At 41.6% G+C, this 13,539-nt stretch overlaps 1 protein-coding gene across 1 annotated transcript in view; it reads left to right on the forward strand.

Moving 5' to 3' along the window:
- The first annotated feature begins 518 nt into the window (after positions 1–518).
- The window catches only part of LOC141766559 (voltage-dependent calcium channel subunit alpha-2/delta-4-like), a 114,625-nt gene continuing 101,604 nt past the window's right edge, over positions 519–13,539 (forward strand). Inside the window, exon 1 of the transcript XR_012593653.1 lies at positions 519–829. The gene's annotated coding sequence lies outside the window, so the exon portion shown is untranslated. The remainder of the gene's footprint in view (positions 830–13,539) is intronic.

Raw genomic sequence — 13,539 nt, forward strand, 5'->3', positions numbered from 1 at the left:
GCACGGTCGGGCAGCTGAAGCAGGAAAGATAAGATATTCCTTTATTAGTCCCGCAGTGGGGAAATTTGCCAACACTAGGATCAGCAGCGATTCATGGAGAGACCTTCTTCTGGTCAGCTAACATTACTGCCAAGCAGGTGAAATAGAGTGATATTGTGGTTTTAGCTGACGTGTCGCCTCACTGTTTTGAGCGATGTTCGTTCATGTCTATTTAGAGCGAGCAAGCGCGAGCCCGACGCTGACTTTCATTGACTTAACGGCCACTGGTGTCGCTGTTAACAAGCATTTCTGATTCTTACAAACAGTCCCTTTAAGAAAAACATCTCAGTACTTCTTCCACCACTGTTTTGTAACACAAATCATTTCAAAAATATGTTTTGTCAAATAACTCTCTTTTTCCCCAGTTTCCATTGAGATGTTTAAATGAGTGAAACAGCGCCCCTCTGGGTTGTAACGGCAGATACATGTAGTTAATGATAGCGGTGAGAAAGGGTAGTGCAGCCCGCCGGGTCTACAGAGAGAGAGAAGGCAGGTGACTTCAAACAGGATGACATATCACCATTAAGTCACCGGGAGTCAATTACTCTTTAATAATTAACCGGGATATGTTAGTTAGCTAACATCAGTTACCGCGTTTAAACAACCGTGATAGGTTAGTTTGCCAGCTAATGTAGCTAATATCAGCTAGCAGGCTAACGTTAGCTAGCAGGATGTCTAGCTAACTAACCGCCAAAAAGCAGCAAGTTCAGCGGGACTTCATGATGTGGATTTGGGACAATAAACCTCCATGAAGGACCGGAGAACCAGGAGAATGGTCTCTAAGAATAACGTGAGTCAAATATAACCGTCTGTCCGTCTGTCTGTTTGCTGGCTGGTTGTTTACTGCTGGTTAAATGTCTCGCCGTGGCTCCGTGTATTTCCTGGCTCTGTGTTTTTAACGTTACTGGCTCCGTGTATTTCCTGGCTCTGTGTTTTAAACGTTATTGGCTCTGTGTATTTCCTGGCTCTGTGTTTTAAACGTTATTGGCTCCGTGTATTTCCTGGCTGTGGTAGGTTAGTCTTGATATTATGGACTGCTGTGGAAGAAGTACTCTGATCAGATTTGCCTCTGAGATGTTACTGTAATTAAAACATTTTCTACAAAAAAATGATCAGTTCACGGTCATAAAACTCACTTAATGGATTAATAAAATATCATTATTCTTTATTTGATGTATTTTTTGAAGAGGCTTGAATCCAATACTTCCACCTGATTGAGAGAACAGGAAACAGGTGTGTGATTGTTGATACATTTATTTATATATTTAAAAAAAATATGTATTTATTACTAAATTTATTCTGCATATTTTAAAATATTTTAAATATATTTATTTTTATATTATGTCAGTGCCAGTCAAAGACACTAAGTTTGCAATAATATAAAATAGAGAAATACAGCAAATCCTCACATTTCAGGAGCTGAAGCCACAGAATATTTGGTGATTTTGATTGATAAATTAACTTTATAATATATCTTTTAACAAACTACGAGCCTGATCTGGGTCTGCATATATTTTATGCAAATATTTGCATTCCTGTATAGTTGCAATGTCTGTATTCATTAGTAATTTGCACCTTGTATCATAGCATTTAGTAGTTTTCATATAGTACGGATACATTAATCAGGTTGTATAGTTTTGTTAGTCAGTGTATTTTTAAACTGCGGTGTATAAAGTTCTCATGTGAAGCGTGTGGACTTCCTCTAATGATCCTTCAGTTAAATCATCCTGTTAAAGTGACGTTTCCCACCTTGACTCATTCATCTTCATCACTGAGACACGTCGTTTCCACACAGACACTTTCTCCATTATTAATCATACATTGATGTTTTGTCTCTGCTCGTTCGGGCTAACAGGTGGGGGGGTGGTAGACCTAAAGTTACAGGTTACTTCCTGTGGCCCCCGGTCCTCCTGAACAGCTGTAATCCCCCAGTTATCACAATGTCATAGGCTTCAGGACAGCAGAGGTGTTTCAGTCAGAGAGGGGTTTGAACTTTATTCATGGATATTTTGGTTGATTTCGGAGTATTTAAGTAAGGGATAATGTACAGCGAGCCGGTCATTGTTGTGAAAGAATCCCCGACAGGGCGATGCTGCGCAGAGGGGTCTCTCATCGCCCTGAAGGGGATTCTTTCACAAAAATGACCCGCTAGCTGTGCATTATCCCGCTTATTACACGGCTACTTACTGAAGAAATCAATATTTTGACACATAAAAGGTCCGCCAGAGTCCGACATCTGAACTGCGCCCATAGCAAGGGTCTGCTATACATAGCAAGGGTCTGTTATACATAAATTACAAAACGCAGAACTCCGTGATTGACCAATCAGAATCAAGTATTCAACACAGCCGTGTAATAAAGTGAAGAAACACTCTGTTTGTTCTTACTGTCATAACTTATTAGTCACTTAGTTTGCTCCTGCTCAGCCACTCCTCTACTCTTCTGTATGCATGTTTTCCATCAGATTTATCAATTTTTCAAACTACGACAACAGAATAAAGACCTTGAAGAGATTTTTTTGAAAGTAATAAAAAGGTAAAATGCTTTTTCTACCGTGTTTTAAGGCCCAAACTCACTAAGCCGATATCAAAGAGCTAGCGGTGATGGAGGCCGACCTTTGGGTCGCCTCACATCGGCTTTGTTTTGGCAAAAAAGTTTCACTCAAACACACTGCAAAGACTACAGCCGACGGCCAGTGAGCACATACGTTCTGCGCCTGCGTGAGATGAAATAAGTCTCCACACCAGCAGGCGGCGGTAGTCTGTGTTCATCATTCAAAAAGGGAAACAGGAAGACCGAGGACGGCGGATATACAAGCCGTTATTATGATTCGTACATGAAACAAGGCGGCATCTGCCGACCATTTTCACATCACTCTCACTCATCACTTAGCTTCATTCCAGATGTTCATGTTGCTGTGAAAATATCTGTGTGTTGCTGTTGCTTTTGTGATGCAAATTTAAGCTGTCAAACTCCAGCAGGTAAAGAGAAAACCGTCAGTCACAAACCATCACCAACATTATGAGTAAGCAGGTCAAAGGTCAGAGCCTCACTGCCTTTAAAACAGATATCACAGATATCCCCGGATCTCCATTCAGTCCACCAATGCTATGAAGAAACCTCCAATTAGCTGAAGTGTAAATTCCTGCAGAAAGCATCTCCGTGGCCTCAGAACGTTTCTCTTCACCCAGGACGCTATTTTAAGGAGGAATCTGGTCCCGGGGCTTAGAGGGCGTCCATAGCTCACATTCCCAACCAGAGGCACTCAAGTCTTCAGACTTTATTTTGGGACCACACGGTTACCCCGACTCCTCATGGTCGTCACTGCGCTCAGACTCTTGTTTCAGTGAAGCAACTCTCCCACACTTCCTAATGTTATGTCATTTAAGATAATATTACGCTTTGTGCCGTACAGGCTGCAATATATATACATTGTATGGAGTGATGACGAGACGTAACCTTCCTTTTTATTAGTTCATGAAACAAACAGAAATGTCCACTGTTTATCTCCATGCACCAACTCCTGATATTCACCCTTTCCCCCCCCCGATTTTATAGAAATTTGGTTAAAGTTTGCTCTACATTTGGATGGAAAGTTGACCACTGATGGTCGGTAGTTTGAGTTGTCAGTACATTGTCTTAACTCCCAACATACTGTAGCTCCACCCACCTTCAACCTGCTCCAATCAAACTGAATAACACCTGTGTGGGCGTGCACAAGGTCCACAGTGCGACTATAGCAATATTTATTTTCAGTGTGTGTTTGTGTGTAGCTTGTGTTATTAGACCAGTCTGTACTGTATGTACAGTATGCGTGATGGTATGTATTGTGTGTGTGTGTATTGCTGAAGAGAGTAATGCAGCTTCCTGTCTTCACCTTCACCAGACAGCTTCCTCTGACGCTACCAGCTGCAACTGAAAATAGTTTACTACTGAGCCAGCAGACAACTTTTACAGAGTTCACTCACCTGCAGCAGTTTACAGTCAGTTTGTTACCAGCTGCGACAGACGCTGGTATTGTTTTCACTTTGTGAGTCTCTGTGTGTGTCATCATGGCTAAATGTGGTCCTGGAGACACCGACTGTAGCAGGAACTACCACAGAGGAGTTTTAGAGCACTTTGACAGGTATTTATATTTCTGTCTGTGGAGAGATTTTGTCACCGCGATAACAACTGTGTAAGATGCAGTCACGAAACTTTACAGGTGTGTAGTTGATAAGGGTGGGGAAAAAAATAGATTCACTTATGTTTCATGATTTTTTTTTTTTTAATGATTTTGAAATTGATTTTTTTAATGCCAGAATCGATATATTTGCTTAATTTGAGTCTATGTGGAGGCAGAAGGAAGTTATCGCTTTTATTGATATAGTCTGAGTAACGTGCCATCATATCCGTTCTGTATCCGTCAACCAAAACAAACCGCAGGGAGCCGAAACGAGAAAGTAGAAAACAGCGGAGGGCTATGTGGATATGACCCTCATACACTACACATACAGTAAAGTATTGAAATACTTTGGGTTTCACACATTGCAGGAAAAGCAGAGCTAGACATCACGGCTAAAGCTGCATGCCAACTCTGTCATGAATGGGACTCATTTCAAATGGGCTGACGCTACAACAGTAGAGCACCCATATACTGACATTTATGTTAAATGCATTCAAACGGCCCCAATGAAGCTGACCATGGATGTATAAAGAGAACGGGAGAGCTAGAGACCACCTTGGAGAAGTTAGAGGAAGTATACACGTGTGACTACATCTGGTTTTCAAAATAAGATGTTAACAAATGGAACTGTATATACAACATACTTTCCATCTTATAGAAATAAGATTGATTGGATTATATTCACCAGAAGTATAAAACATTACATGTCCCTTTTAAATTAAAACAAAAATACCACTAATTTGTGGTAACACACTTCTAGTGGAAAGCTGCATGCTTCACTATTTAACTTATTAAAACAATGTTAAAATGAAAATCCAGTGGACCAGTGACTTTCCCCTGAACGCCACACACCGCCACAGAAATGTCATCCAAGATGGCCGACCTGTCAGCAGGCGTCTGGCCTTGTTTCTGAGTGCTTTGGGCTGTAAGAGGAGAAAACTCGACCCCCACCTCGATGAAAAGCTCATTTAAAGCTCCGGGGTGCGGTACATATGGCTGCTCCATTTTAAAGAATCCCTCTTTTAACACTTGGCAGAGAAGTGCAGGAGAACGAGCGAGCTCGGGGTCGGGTTATAAATGGCTCCCAGGGGCCCGCTTCCTACTGACAAGATCCAAACTCTGCTGAGGGGGCTGCTGGCCCGGCGGGCAGGGCACCCGAGGGACGTCGCAGTACGAGCCGCAGGATTCAGGCCGAAACCCAAGCATCATTGAACATTTCATCAGCCGTGCGGAGAGTCACCGCTGTTTTGGAAATGTGATAGTTTAGTGTCAAACAGTGGACTAGAGACGTGCCGGAGGACGCCAAGTTCAATGCCAAACCAGACCAGCAGCAAATAACTCACAATGTGGTGTTTACAGCTTCGTACCAACTCAGAAGAAAAGCTCTGAAACTGATTCTGAAGATCTTAAGGTCCTGATTTCACCAAAAGATGCAGGCTGTAGCTACAGAGTTTCATCAGCATAGTTTTCAGCCTTTTTAAGATGTTTTAATCCCAAATAATTGGATTTTAACACTGAAACAAATCTTGAGAATGAAAGCAGCTGATAACAGGATTGTCTGCATGACTGTTTTAATTTATTAGCTACTGAATCATAATAACGCGTCAACGCAAATTAGTTTTAACGCATTAACGCAACTTGCGATTTTTAGATTGTAGCAGGGTCAGTTTTAAAGAGTGAAGATACTGGTATGTGAAACTAAAAAAACTAATGAATCCATTGGTACCAACCATGCCATACTAGCTTGTCGAGAAGGAGGTTAAATAACCCTCCAAACTTATGTTAAATTTTATAAGTAAACTTTTTCTGAAATGCAAACAAATAAATAAAAAATAATAATTTCAAATTACTTTAGAAAAGGTACACATCTTATGGGGTACTCCTATAAACGTTCTTTAACTGAAACTGATCAAACTGTGATGATGCGTTTGTATTCAAAATATATGTTAATTAATACATGGGAAAAGAATTTGCTTCAATGATTTCTAGTAATCAAATTACTGGATTTACTTGAGGAATCATTTCAACATTAAATGAGTTAAATTTTTTTATAGATTAAGTAAAATAAAATACTTCTCCTTACAGAAACCTGCTGATTCTTTTGTAATCATGAAGATAATCAGCTGAAGTGTTTGTAGTGAAGACAGGTTCGGATTATTGACGGACTCAAAAACACTGAATCTCTCCTCGCTGTCTGTGACCTTCTGACTGGACATGAACCCGATGGGCTGAAAGGTCGTGACCTTTCTGGCCATTTCCTCTGTTTGGCTTTACAGAGTGGATACTCCAGAGCCAGCTGGGAATTCAGATACACAAATAAAACAAGCTTCTGACCCAACTGACTCACTGACCGGGAAAAAACAACTCAAGATTGGAGGAGGGGTTTCAACAGTTAACTCTGCCACTGATCCAAATTCAGATTATGATTTTTTACGGTGTTTTTGGGGAGAAAGAGAGAGAGAGCGAGTACCGCAGACAGATTTATATGATTGAAGCCAGCAATCTTCAGCTGACACATACGGTTAGCTCTTAGTCTAATAGCAAACATTCCAGTGGCTAACGTTAGCTTGCATGTAGCCCCGTTTGGGACAATGGTTAGCTAGCTAGCTATAGCATATAGCATACTCTGTGCAGCTTTTTTCCTTCTCCTCTCTATCGTGGTACAAATGGGAGGACACGTTAAAGAGACACTCTTGTTCACTCCACAACTCCACCAGTTCCCCCATGTTTACTTTCTACCCCATTTGCTGCTTCCTGTTTGGTGCTGGAGAAAGCCCTCTGATTGGTTGTTGACAATGTTCACGTCATTGAACTTACGATAATATTAAACTTGTTTGATTTTATCGGAACTTCAAGATGAGACAAATACTGACTTAAAACAGCTTGGACTGAGTTTTATGACCACCTTACACTAAACCATTGAGATCACAGGAGCATGCCGCAACTCTAGTAAAACTCTCCTGCTTTATTCCGACATTGGAAATATGTCTGCGACATGAAATCGCTTGAAAAGTCGATTGGTGTAAAATCGGCATAAAACCGTGAGCGATTAGTCGACTAATTGACAAAGAGGGGGCAGCCCTAGCCACAGCTGAGTCATATTTGCATGTTTGAATGTTTAAATCAGACCAAACATGGACCAGTATCAGACCAGACCGTGTTGGTGTTTGGGGGGACGGTCCAGGTCCAGCAGGTCACAGGCTGACCTGCAGTGAAAGCCTCCACTCAGACAGGACACAAGATATCACGATTAACAGAGAGGAGACATAAACAGCTGAGCGTCTCCTCTTCAGTCAGTCTGACAGAAATGAGAGGGTTTCTTAGCGTAAATGGCGGGTCAGTTTGATACCTGAGTGGCGAGCGTGGACGCTGCCTCTGTTTACCCTGAGGTGAGGCCAGCAGCCGGACTGAAAGCGATACCCTGACTGATGTTTTCTCAACTGCTGTGTCCTAACCTTGGTACCTACGGTGGCTCTCGACATGATCCACCTTAATACTGACAAATGACTTTCTGACCAGGAAGTTCCAGAAACAGAGGGGGGTTGTGGGTAATCGATCTGTGAAGAGGAGACTAAAGAGTTGCATTGCTAAGTTGAAGTTCAGCCGTCAAATCGTTGTTAATGAAGACGTTTGTCTGATCAGGATGAACATTTCGATTTTGAAATCGATTTATTTAATATTGCCGAATCGATATATTTGCTTCATTTGAGTCTATACGAAGGTAGAAGGAAGTCACCACTTTCATTGTTGTATTCTGAGTAACGTGACTCGGTATCCTTCAACCAAACGAGTGTTTTGAATTTAAAGACAACCAGGCTAACATAAGTACAGCTAATATGCACACTTCAATATTTGTTTATTTATCGCAAGTCATATCGTCATCTCAGTATTATACAATGATATCGCACATTGCAGATTTTGCTCCTATCGTGCAGGTCTAGTTGTCTTACACATAACAGAAAGACCTCAGTCACTTCCACGCAGTGAGGCATACAGCTTATTAATTAAATCCTGGTATCTGATCAGTATTCGGTATCAGCCGATACCCAAAGCCCGGGTATCGGTATCGGGACTGAAAAAGTCAGATTCTACTGATGTTTGGACGGTGGCCTTGCCCTTGGCCTGACCTCCCCCCTCTTACTATTTAGTGTTGGGTTTCTCTGTCCAGCTACTGCAGAAGAAGCAGAGGATTCTGGGACAGCGGAGGAGAACCAGATGGAGTATCTCAATCTGTCTCTCACTGACTTCATGTAGTATTAACTGCTCAGAGCTTCGAAAACGATTTCAGTTAAATCTGGCTGCATTCATGCATATACAGGTCAAAGGTCACTCCTGATGAAGAGTGAGGGAGAGGACAGAGATCAAGTTAATACAGAATGTGATAATTTTATAAAGATTAATTTATGTTAATTGATAAGAAATGTAGAGCTTCAACTATGATTATTCCCTTGGGGTGTAACGGTACACAAAAATCACGGTTCGGTATGTACCTCGATTTTGGCGTCACGGTTCAGTATGTACCTCGATTTTGGTGTCACGGTTCAGTATGTACCTCGATTTTGGTTTCACGGTTCAGTATGTACCTCGATTTTGGTTTCACGGTTCAGTATGTACCTCGATTTTGAAGTCACGGTTTGGTATGTACCTCGATTTTGGGGTCACAGTTCGGTATATACCTCGATTTTGGGGTCACGGTTCGGTATGTACCTCGATTTTGGAGTCACAGTTCGGTATGTACCTCGATTTTGGGGTCACAGTTCGGTATGTACCTCAATTTTTGTCATAAGTTTAAGACAGAAAAAAGTTGTATTATGAGAATAAAGTCATAAGTTTAAGAGAAAAAAGTCGTATTATGAGAATAAAGTCATAAAATTATAAAGTAGTAATTTTTAAGTGTTATTTTAGAAAGGATATAGGGCAGCGTGCCATCCGTGTGAAAATGAGGAACGTGGAGCATCTTGTGAAGTTCTATTTAAGTTGAGGTTTTACAAATAACGAAATACTTCATCTTTTGGCACATCAGCACCATATTATCATAAGTATCAGGACATTTAAAAGATTGTGCAAGAAACTGCGTTTATTCCGAAGAAAGAACCACACGGACCTGATGGGGAAACTGTCTCTTTTGTGGAGGAGGAAATGACTGTTTTTCTCATAAAGTTATGACTTTATTCTCGTAATATTACAACTTTTTTTCTCGTAAAGTTTTTACTTAATTCTCGTAATATTACGACTTTTTTCTCATAAAGTTATGACTTTATTCTCGAAATCTCTGATTTCTTTCCCCCCAATGTGGCCCTAGTACTCCGTCGTAGTCGCATACGCAGCGATAAACACTATCATTAGTTACTTTACAACATAAAGAAAAGGAACACTGCACACACACCTGTCTGTGTGTATTGAAGCTGTGTCTTGAGAACACATCAGGCGTTGCCCTCTGAGAGGAGGTGACATGTTCAGAGGTGACGAGGTCACTTCCTGAGGACCAAAATGTCATGCCCTGTCACTGCATCATCTGGCCAATCATTTGTTCTTCGTTCACTCACCTGGTTAAAGGACCATGACGTTTCTCTAAAACTCCACCTGTCTGCTGAGGTCTCAGCTCAGGTTGATGAAGGATTCGTCACTTCAACACCAGCTGTCTCCTCTGGGATCACATCCACAGACTTCATATCCTTTACTTTAAATTTTACAGTACAAGTAGCCTTGCTAGCTTGGCTACCAAGAAGGATCTCCATCAGTCACGTGAGCCAAGTGATCCTCAGATCCACAGTTTTCCTCTCAAGTTGTCATTGTCAGGAATTATTTATTAAATCTTTTCCAGAAACCCAAAAATCAAAAAATATATTCCCTCACAAATTAGTGGTATTTTCTTTTTAATTTATAAGGGACATGTAATGTTTTGTACTTCTGGTGAACATAATCCATCAATCTTAATTCCATTTATGTATTTTGTATAAACAGTTCCCTTTGTTAACACCTTATTTTGAAAACCGGACGTAGTCACCCATATATACTTCCTCTAACGTCTCCAAGGTGGTCGCTAGCTCTCCCGTCAGCTCCGTTCTCTTTATACATCCATGGTCAGCTCCATCGAGGCTGTTTGAATGCATTTAACATAAATGTCAGTATATGGGTGCTCTACAGTTGTAGCGTCAGCCCATTTGACCACGATAATGAGAGTGACTGCTGGCTTGACCGCACTTTACCACAATACGATAACGTTTCCTTTCTATGACAGAGTTAGCATGCAGCTTTAGCCATGATGTCTAGCTCTGCTTGTCCTGACAATGTGTGAAACCAAAAGAGTTTCCATACTTTACTGTATTTGTAGTGTTTACCACTTTGGATTTATAATGTGAGGATGCAGGTCGTATCCACGCAGTCCCTCTGCCGTTTTCTGCTTCGTAGCTCGCTCCTAAAACACTCGTTTGGTGAACGGATAAGACGTCATGTTACTCAGGCTACAACAATAAAAGCGGTAACTTCCTTCTACCTCCACATAGACTCAAAAGAAGCAAATATATTGATTCTGGCATTAAAAAATCAATTTCCTTATCTTAAAAAAAAAAGAAGAGAAGAATCGATTTTTTGCCCCCACCCCTACTGCTTTTTTTTTTTACATTCGGTGTCACTGCAATGTACAAGTATTGGACATGTAGTGTGATAGCGTCAAACATTCATACTAAATGAAAATCTGTGTTATTTTATTTTATCTATCCATTAACCGCTGTATGTCGTACAATCGAGATAATGTTCTGACATAAGCGGCCACAAACAAAACATTGTGTTGAAGCATTTCTGTGTACCGTAGTCTGTAGACCGTATCTTGTTTGGCAAACTTTGCAGAAGATGGTTTGTTTTCTGGTCGGGCTGAGTATGAGAAAGTTTCCGCATGTTGTGCCCTCTCCATGTTAGCAAAACAGCACCTCTATGGTTCACTCCAGCTTCGTGCCCACGTGTAAGAATCAGAACATAAAGCGTCGCCCAAATGATGTAGATAATTCTGTAATGCAGTTTGGCCGCTGGTTTTTCCACATTGCAATAGAAACAATATAGAAAAATCTATACTGTACAATAGACAATTTGATATAATTTTGACACTATATATCATCATCATCATATCGCAGTAAAACTGTTGCAGATTATTTTTTTTCATCGGAAGTAACTGGTGCACTGCAGAATTGACCAATAATAATATTATTTCTATGGATACAGATTTGTTTGTTTGTACACATCTGAACAGGCAGCACACAGTTCAGTGTCGGTGAGGCCGGCGTTGCTGGCTGTAAGCTAACACTGTTCTAGTGAAGCCTGCGGCGTCTCGTCCCAGCAGCTCTTTACACGTCCAGCTGCTAACTGCAGGATCACACCCAGAATTATGTTTCCTTGTTGTTGAATCTATATGGAGTCTTTTCTTCTGCCACAGTGGGACTGAAAGAATGGTGTTTACTGCTTAGAGCCAACTGGACCGCACTGCTAACACACACACATTTCAACACACACATACAAACACAAGCTGTTTTTCATACAGCTCACGTAATAATCCTAATTTTCCGCGTTTCATTATTTTCTGTATTTATTTACAAGTAATACTGACTTACTGACTTTACTTGATCCTTGCCACTCCATATATCCAGCCTTACACACACACACACACACACACACACACACACACACACACACACACACACACACACACACACACACACACCATGCACACACACGTACCGGCCAACCCCCTCCCACTCCCTCATTGGCCGATCGTGTCGTCACGGAGACAACAGCTGTCTCCAGGATGAAGAAGCTACTTTGAGGGTGCCAGCCAGTCTGCAGGCCTGCAACTGGAGAGTCCCATGGGTCCCTCATGGCCTTCAAAACACACACACACACAGACACACAGACACACACACACACACACACACACACACAGACACACACACACACACACAATGGCAGTACAGCAGGATTAGCGCCCTCTAGAGATGGCAGGGTTTATTTCCTCTGTAGGGAACATTGTGTTCGTCCTTCAGTGTTTGTCCTCAGCGGAGGGTGAACAAGTCTGAAACAAGATAATAATCGTATTATTGATAAGAGTATCTATACAAAAAGCCATGTTTTTATAGCACCTTTTATTGTGTAATACCTGAAGTCACACTCGGATGGATTTTAAACACACCTGGGTTATCTGTCTCTCCCCCACTCCTCACCTCACCAGTTCCGGTACAATTTCCCTTTTACCAAAAAATATCTAAAAAATAAACACCAAGTTTATATTTAATTTGCTGTAATATCCATGTTACTCAGAGACGATAATTTACAAACACACGAGTCATTTCTGTACAAGTTTAAAACATGATGCATCATATGTTTTGTTGAAAGTGTAGTCTTGACACAACACACACACACTGCTGACTCACTGAGGGAGCTTTGTGTGCGTGTGTGTGTGTGTGTGTGTGTGTGTGTGTGTGTGTGTTGCATGTGTTGTTTTGGGTCGACTGCAACTGTCAGGACAACGACCCGTCTAATCTGCACCTGCCACTGACACAGCAAATGTACGTCTACGCGCGCACACACACAGACGGACACACACACACACACACACACACACACACACACACACACACACACACACACACACACACACACACACACACACACACACACACACACACACACACACAGCCATCCTACATTACAGACAGACGGAGCCGAGCGTCCGATTGCCCGACCTCAAGGCATGCTGGGAAACTGACCGGCAGCTAGCTGATAATTTTACTCCGATAACATAACTGATGGTCATCTGGGACAATATATTTATGTCCTAACTTTCTACTTTCTCTTTTTTCTTTATACTTTATACTATCTCCTCGCTCCCTTCCTCACCTCCTTCCCTCATTTCCTTTCTGAGGCCCAGACACTGTAGGAACGATTGCAACAGATTGTTGGTAAATTTTTGTAACTTTTCACAGGGTTGAACACACGTTTTTCACTCAAATTAAATCTGCATCTTCAGTTCATGCTGAATTTACATGTCTTTGTGTCTCCAAATCTTTCCGTTATCGTCGTATCTTTAATCAGTCTTAATTTACGCTAAATTCACACCAGAGCAGCGGCGAAGTGTGGCCTGCGCCGAGATGCCATGCAGTGATTATAGAAAGCAGCAGCGGCCGCTCCTTAGCTCAGCGAGCCGCGGCCGTTTGATTCTGCGGCCAAACAAAGTGTCCAGAGATGACTCGAAGCCAATCAGTAAACATATCCTGTGACTCCTGTGACATATTGACCTGACTAGGGCTGACCTGAATGCTTCGAAGCTTCAGCCGTTGCCGTGGTAA

Source organism: Sebastes fasciatus, chromosome 4 (genome assembly GCF_043250625.1).
Source record: "Sebastes fasciatus isolate fSebFas1 chromosome 4, fSebFas1.pri, whole genome shotgun sequence".
Classification (NCBI taxonomy): Eukaryota; Metazoa; Chordata; class Actinopteri; order Perciformes; family Sebastidae; genus Sebastes; species Sebastes fasciatus.